We start from the raw sequence: 8,683 nt of genomic DNA, 5'->3' as shown, positions 1-8,683 counted from the left end.
CTCTGCCCTCCCACTAGCTGACACAAGTAAACTGTGCTAAGATACCCTACATGGACTAAGGTTCTTGGCCACATACATATAGATTTGCTTGGCTGTAGAAATCCATGCCATGACGCTCCCAGCGCACATTTTTGATGCTTCTGTCTGTGGCAGGGGAATATGTGAATATCAAATAAAGTCTTATGAATCAAATTATGTCAATCCTTCATCACATGTATCACCTGTTTTTTTGGAGTGTTTTTTTTTCTTTGTTTTTTAATTTTGTCATCCCACATGAAAAATTCCAAAACTGCAGATTTTAGACACTTTAGACCTAAAATGTATATTCATTAGGGGAAAAAACATTCATTTGTGCTAGTAAACGTAAAACAACCTGAAAGACTCCATGTGACAGTCAGAACATTGAGCTTAACAAGTAAGGTCCAGTTATTTGTTTTAACAAACATTTCAGGCACATCCTCTAGTCTATTTGTAGGATTGTTGGCTGTCCACTCAAGATTCAGAGTTCAGAATACAAAAAGCAGAATAAGAGATTTTTGACTACCTGACTTCTGTCTGTATTAAGAGTGGCCTTTGGTGTCATATTTCAGCTGCTGCATTGGTTAAGTGATTTAATAGACTTTAATATTTGAGACTGCTATTAAGCAGGTCAAAAATGAAGTTTCATGCTCATCTGAGGCTACATATATACAAACCCGATTTACTTCACACCACATCATTTTTCATATGTAGGAAAAGGTAAGTTCATTAGATGAAACTTAAAGGATCTTTGGCTCACGACTTCATCTGGATGGTACAGCTTAACCAGGTTAAGACATCTCTAAAAAAAGATATTTTTGAGTGTTATTAATTTATTTATTTAAATTTTATTTTCCATTGTTCACTGTGGCCTGTTAAGCATTTTATCAATATATATTTCGTTAAATATTTACAAGAAATCAGGCATTATACAGTGTAAACTTCAGTCCAGTGTGATTTGGATGCTCACCAGAAAATTTAGCCAGATATCAGCTGGGTTTAGATACAGTTCAGATAAGTTGGGAAATTCAAATTGTTACTGCAGCAGAGTACACAAGGCAGGAACAAATGAACACATGCAGCATACCTAACAGCAATAATGCTTTGCAAAAATAGAAGAAATATAGACTATGCAGGTACAATAAATAGATATGTACTTATATATGTAAATCACTCTATCTATCTACACATACACACACACACACACACACACACACACACACACACACACACACACACACACACACACACACACACACACACAGAGTCCGGAAGAAAAACAATCCAACATGAGGCAGCTGCAAAAACAAGGACAGCAGGTCTGACAGCTCAGCACCAATCTTGACCACATGATGTGAAGAAAGACCATAAATCCTGGTCAAAGTCACATTTCCTGCACCCTGACAATCAATCTCATTTTAGGTGTACAGTAAATAAACAGCCACCTCTTTAGTATCCTTGGATTTACTCTGTTCCTGGTCTCCAAACCTCATCTTTGTCAGGTAGCCAATGATCTCCACCATGCGGCGCTGGTCTGGTTAACATGCAAAAAAAGTTGTTAATGCAAGACTGAAAGAACGTAGTCTGACTCAGTGGCTTAAAATAGAAAAGCATCAATGAGTCCTCCTTTACCTTCCTCTCGCTGAGCATCCTGGTTGTAGCGCATAGAGCGAGAGCTGTCCCACTTACTCTTCTGGACGCTTACTCTACAACACACACAAACACCAACAGAGCGAGCACCAGTTAACTTCAAACAGCAAACACGAGAAATAGATTATACGTTTTTTTAAATCAATGCTATTGATCCAGATTTACAGCAGAGAAATTCATTCAGAGTATGAATATGTTGTTATATCAGGTTCGTGCCGTACACTTTCAGCCCCACCTGGAACAAACAGGCACTGAAAAGGAGCAGCTTCCCCTTAACCACAGAGTATTTCCCAGGGTGAGTACCCAGCTTAAGGGGACTATCTCCAGTTACAGTGGGGCAAAAAAGTATTTAGTCAGCCACCGATTGTGCAAGTTCCCCCACTTAAAATGATGACAGAGGTCAGTAATTTGCACCAGAGGTACACTTCAACTGTGAGAGACAGAATGTGAAAAAAAAATCCATGAATTCACATGGTAGGATTTGTAAAGAATTTATTCGTAAATCAGGGTGGAAAATAAGTATTTGGTCACCTCAAACAAGGAAAATCTCTGGCCCTCACAGACCTGTAACGTCTTCTGTAAGAAGCTTTTCTGTCCCCCACTCGTTACCTGTATGAATGGCACCTGTTTGAACTCGTCATCTGTATAAAAGACACCTGTCCACAGCCTCAAACATTCAGACTCCAAACGCCGCCATGGCCAAGACCAAAGAGCTTTCGAAGGACACCAGGAAAAGTATTGTAGACCTGCACCAGACTGAGAAGAGTGAATCTACAATAGGCAAGCAGCTTGGTGTGAAAAAAATCAACTGTGGGAGCAATCATCAGAAAATGGAAGACATACAAGACCACTGATAATCTCCCTCGATCTGGGGCTTCACGCAAGATCTCATCCCGTGGGGTCAAAATGATCATGAGAACGGTGAGCAAAGATCCCAGAACCACACGGGGGGACCTGGTGAATGACCTGCAGAGAGCTGGGACCAAAGTAACAAAGGTCACCATCAGTAACACACTACAACGGCAGGGAATCAAATCCCGCAGTGCCAGACATGTTCCGCTGCTGAAGCCAGTGCATGTCCAGGCCCGTCTGAAGTTTGCCAGAGAGCACATGGATGATACAGCAGAGGATTGGGAGAATGTCATGTGGTCAGATGAAACCAAAGTAGAACTTTTTGGTATAAACTCAACTCGTCATGTTTGGAGGAAGAAGAATACTGAGTTGCATCCCAAGAACACCATACCTACTGTGAAGCATGGGGGTGGAAACATCATGCTGTGGGGCTGTTTTTCTGCCGAGGGGACAGGACGACTGATCCGTGTTAAGGACAGAATGAATGGGGCCATGTATCGTGAGATTTTGAGCCAAAACCTCCTTCCATCAGTGAGAACTTTGAAGATGAAATGAGGCTGGGTCTTCCAACATGACAATGATCCAAAACACACCGCCCGGGCAACAAAGGAGTGGCTCCGTAAGAAGCATTTGAAAGTCCTGGAGTGGCCTAGCCAGTCTCCAGACCTCAACCCCATAGAAAATCTGTGGCGGGAGTTGAAAGTCCGTGTTGCTCGGCGACAGCCCCAAAACATCACTGCTCTCGAGAAGATCTGCATGGAGGAATGGGCCAAAATACCAGCTACTGTGTGTGCAAACCTGGTAAAGACCTATAGTAAACGTTTGACCTCTGTTATTGCCAACAAAGGTTATGTTACAAAGTATTGAGTTGTATTTTTGTTATTGACCAAATACTTATTTTCCACCCTGATTTACGAATAAATTCTTTACAAATCCTACCATGTGAATTCATGGGTTTTTTTTGTTTTTGTTTTTTTTCACATTCTGTCTCTCACAGTTGAAGTGTACCTCTGGTGCAAATTACTGACCTCTGTCATCATTTTAGGTGGGGGAACTTGCACAATCGGTGGCTGACTAAATACCTTTTTGCCCCACTGTAAGTGTGAGAAAAGACAGCCAAGGACAATGTCCTGACCTGATTCTCCACACCTTACCTGGAACTCCTAAGTCAAAATAACTTGTGCCTGTGACGAAAACCAATCAGGACACAGAGCGCCTTCCCACATGCAGTGAACATGGCGCAAACGCAGACTGAAGGAGAAACATTTCAAAACAAAACACCGCAACACACCTCTGACTAGTTGCTGTTGACATTCTTGCTACCAAAAGTCAGATCCTGCTAACTTCCACATAAAGATGGCAAAATGATTACTGACTGGGACTGTGTCTCAGAACAGTCACTATATCAACTTAAAATTAAACTTTATTTATATAGTACCAGGTCCCAACAACAGTGGCCTCAGGACACTTTATATTGTAAGGCATAGTTCCTACAATAATACAGAGAAAACTCCAACAATCAAATGACCCCCTTCAAGTAAGCACCTGGTGACAGTGGGAAGAAAAAAATTCCCTTTTAACAGGAAGAAACCTCCGGTAGAACCAGGCTCAGGGAGGGGCGGCCATCTGCCACCACCGGCTGGGCATGAGGCAGGAGAAAAGAAACTGTGGAGGACAGCTTAGATTGATAATAACTAAGAATTAAATGCAGAGGGGTGTATAAACACAGAGAGTGCAAAGAGGTGAGTAAAGTAGAAACAGTGCATCGTGGGAAACCCCAAGAGCCTAAGCCTATTGCATGGTAACTAAGGTAGGATTCTGGGTCACTTGATCCAGCCCTGACCATAAGCCTTATCAAAAAAGAAAGTTCTAATGTTAAAACCAGACTGGTTGGGCTGAAGGTCGGAGGTGGGTTTTGTGTCACTATTTCCCTCACTGCCGGATTTCAAAAATGTCAGTTTTGATTTTTGTGAAGGAGTCTGAAGCCACTGACTGGCCAATCGGTGGCATGCAATCTGTTGATGTCTGTATTCAAATTGATTTGGATCACTTGGAAACTCAGCTAAGAAACTACAAAAACATTACCTGGTACCAAGTACTACCACTAGAGCAGGGCGATATGACCAAAAATATTTATCACGATATACATTTGAAAATTTGCGATAACAATATAACTGACGATATAACTGACACTAGGCAAAATACTTTACAACTCAACAACTTTATTAGATTTTTGAGCTCCGTGTACTAGATAAAATCGTTTCGAGGTCAGTAAACACAACCAGAATTTATACATAAGGCATACAGGATTATAATGGGGCACTGTGGATTTTCAGAAAAATCAAAGGATTGATTTTAAGTGTGCCGTATTTTCCAAAAAACACAATAATAACGACGGCCCGCTAGCATGCGCTACCAAAAATAGTGCTTTGTTGTGTATCTGACGGACGAAAGCTAAACCAGTTCCACACTGAAGTTGCAGAATTTTTACAAACCAATTCTGGTTCATTCGTTTCATTCAACGATCCGCTTTCGCCCTTCTCATTCTCCGTCACCGCCAAGCTTTTTCCGCCATGTGCGTATGAAAACAAAGGCACTGCGCATGCGCGTTTTACCCATATTCTATCGCGATATTTCATTTTCTTATCGTTGCCCAACATTATACCAGTATTACTGTGAACGGTATGATATGGCCCTAACTACCACCTAATGACAAACCCTAAAAGCTGAGCTCAGCGGATCCACTGGTTTCTACCCAGGACTGGTTTACCTGTTATAACTGTTTACCGTCACCAGAGGGCACCAGCTGGTCTATGGGCTACTATCGTTCTCTGTGGCTCTTCTGCCACAGACAAGATCCGAGTAATGCTAGACAAAGAAATTTTTAATTGAAGTGAAGTCTGGATAGCTTGAATACCCATAATGCTTCATTCCTTCTAGCCAAATATGCAAACAAACACAGATGTGGCAACATGAATTCTGTTTCAGTCGGAGCCACGGCCAGTTTTAAAACACCAAGACTGTAAAGGCAATGACACACCCCTCACAACAGGACTTCAACAACAAGTTACTGAGAACATGGTGGCTTCATCCATCTTTTCTATACAGTCTATGAATTCAATTCAATTCAATTTTATTCAATTTTATTTATATAGCGCCAAATCACAACAAAAGTCGTCTCAAGGCGCTTCATAGATACAGAGAAAAACCCAACAATCATATGACCCCCTATGAGCAAGCACTTTGGCGACAGTGGGAAGGAAAAACTCCCTTTTAACAGGAAGAAACCTCCGGCAGAACCAGGCTCAGGGAGGGGCGGGGCCATCTGCTGCGACCGGTTGGGGTGAGAGAAGGAAGACAGGATAAAAGACATGCTGTGGAAGAGAGACAGAGGTTAATAACAGATATGATTCAATGCAGAGAGGTCTGTTAATACATAGTGAGTGAGAAAGGTGACTGGAAAGGAAAAAGTCAATGCATCATGGGAATCCTCCGGCAGCCTATGTCTATTGCAGCATAACTAAGGGAGGATTCAGGGTCACCTGGTCCAGCCCTAACTATATGCTTTAGCAAAAAGGAAAGTTTTAAGCCTAATCTTGAAAGTAGAGATAGTGTCTGTCTCCCGAATCCAAACTGGAAGCTGGTTCCACAGAAGAGGGGCCTGAAAACTGAAGGCTCTCCCTCCCATTCTACTTTTAAATACTCTAGGAACAACAAGTAGGCCTGCAGTGCGAGAGCGAAGTGCTCTAATAGGGTGATATGGTACTACAAGGTCATTAAGATAAGATGGGGCCTGATTATTTAAGACCTTGTATATGAGGAGCAGGATTTTGAATTCAATTCTGGATTTAACAGGAAGCCAATGAAGGGAAGCCAAAACAGGAGAAATATGCTCTCTCTTTCTAGTCCCTGTCAGGACTCTTGCTGCAGCATTTTGGATTAGCTGAAGGCTTTTCAGTGAGTTTTTTGGACATCCTGATAATAATGAATTACAGTAGTCCAGCCTGGAAGTAATAAAGGTATGAACTAGTTTTTCAGCGTCACTCTGAGACAGGATATTTCTAATTTTAGAGATGTTGCGCAAATGGAAGAAAGCAGTCTTATATATTTGTTTAATATGTGCGTTGAAGGACATGTCCTGGTCAAAAATGACTCCAAGGTTCCTCACAGCGTTACTGGAGGCCAAGGTAATGCCATCCAGAGTACGAATCTGGTTAGATACCATATTTCTAAGATGTTCAGGGCCGAGTACAATAACCTCAGTTTTATATGAATTAAGAAGCAGAAAGTTAGTGGCCATCCAGGTCTTTATGTCTTTAAGACATTCATGCAGTTTAACTAATTGGTGTGTGTTATCTGGCTTCATAGATAGATAGAACTGGGTGTCATCAGCATAGCAGTGAAAATGTATGCTATGTCTTCTAATGATACTGCCTAAGGGAAGCATGTATAATGTAAACAGAATTGGTCCTAGCACTGAACCCTGTGGAACTCCATAATTAACCTCAGTGTGTGAAGAGGACTCTCCATTTACATGAACAAATTGTAGTCTATTAGATAGATATGATACAAACCACTGCAGTGCAGTACCTGTAATACCTACAGCATGTTCTAATCGCTCTAATAGGATATTATGGTCGACAGTATCGAATGCTGCACTAAGGTCTAGCAGGACAAGCACAGAGATGAGTCCACTGTCAGAGGCCATAAGAAGATCATTTGTAACCTTCACTAAAGCTGTTTCTGTGCTGTGATGAGCTCTGAAACCTGACTGAAACTCTTCAAATAAACCATTCCTCTGCAGATGATCTGTTAGCTGTTTGACAACTACTCTTTCAAGGATTTTTGATATGAAAAGAAGGTTGGAGATTGGCCTATAATTAGCTAAGACTGCTGGGTCTAGAGATGGCTTTTTGAGTAAAGGTTTAACTACAGCCAGCTTGAAGGCCTGTGGTACATAGCCGATTATTAGAGATAGGTTGATCATATTTAAGATCGAAGAATTAATTAATGGCAGGAATTCTTTGAGCAGTTTTGTAGGAATGGGGTCTAAAAGACACGTTGATGGTTTGGAGGAAGTAATTATTGAAGTTAACTCAGAAAGATACAGAAAAATACAAAGTGCTGAACCCTTATATTAGCTCCAGCTACATTTTAAAGAATTAAACTTCAATGCACAGCTACTGCTTAGCAAATTTGTAAGTAGGATAAACATGTAGATCTACTCACGTGAAAGGCGTGTTGTCCCTGGTCTGTGACGGAGGGAGGAAAAAAACACATTCTGAAGACAAAATAATGAATGTTGTAAAATTGAAGTAAAAAAGATAAGCAACAATTATGACAGAATATCTAAAAGGAAGTGTAAGTCAGTGTGTGAGATCTTTTTATGGACACACAATAAGATATTGTGGAGTATCAATAATAAATCCAGCTTTTTCCTGTAGGATGTCTACTAATATCAGATATGCACCAAAATGCTACAACGTCAGTTCTGTATCCATATTTAGGGCATTTCAGTTATTTATAAGACCCAGCTAAAAACAATTCATCCTGTTGTAGGTTACAGATAAGATGTGTCAGATATTTGGGTTGAACTCTGCCGTGTTTGACTCCACTAAGGAGCCGCAGTGAAATATTCATGAAACTGCTGACTCACTTTCTCAGATTTTTCTTTGCGTTGAAAGTTTGGCGAGGACAGCTGTTTTTTCAAAGGTCTGTGAGCCTTTGTAGCCTTCTTAGCAGCTGGAAAACAGAAAAACAGGATGAGATGTAGTGAAGGACTGCAGCGCCATCTGCAGGCTGAAAAGAGAAATGCCTTCAGTTTTCATTCTTAAGCTGTGAGGACTGACAATGAAATGTTAAAAATAGATGAGGTGGTGGAGATGAGGGTGGAATAGCGGTGATGTGCTATGACTAGATCGTGTTTCGTCAAGTATCCTCATTTTGCTTTAATCACTTAAAGAGGCGCTCGGTGACAAGAGGATTGCAGGACTGTCGGGTTAAAGGAAATGAGTAAGCATAACATTATGCGATCATTAGTCAGAGCACATGGTAACATGAAGCCATCACGTGATTAAAACCAGTCAGTGATGAAAACAGGATGACTTTGGGATTTTCAGCTCTCACACTGCCAACATCAAAAGCTACTCATCCCAGTATGTAA

General features: G+C 41.1%; 1 long non-coding RNA gene across 1 annotated transcript; it reads right to left on the bottom strand.

Annotated features, from left to right (window-relative positions):
- Positions 1-1,281: 1,281 nt before the first annotated feature.
- LOC113027439 (uncharacterized) lies at positions 1,282-7,779 on the bottom strand. The gene is made up of 4 exons (XR_003273053.1): positions 7,750-7,779; positions 1,651-1,724; positions 1,464-1,552; positions 1,282-1,316 (listed from the first exon to the last, which is right to left on the bottom strand). It is a non-coding gene; the product is annotated as an uncharacterized LOC113027439 (long non-coding RNA).
- Between the last annotated feature and the right edge of the window lie 904 nt (positions 7,780-8,683).

Source organism: Astatotilapia calliptera, chromosome 7, assembly GCF_900246225.1.
Source record: "Astatotilapia calliptera chromosome 7, fAstCal1.2, whole genome shotgun sequence".
NCBI lineage: Eukaryota > Metazoa > Chordata > Actinopteri > Cichliformes > Cichlidae > Astatotilapia > Astatotilapia calliptera.
Note: the sequence above shows the minus strand (reverse complement) of the source record. Positions and strands in the feature narration are given on the sequence as shown.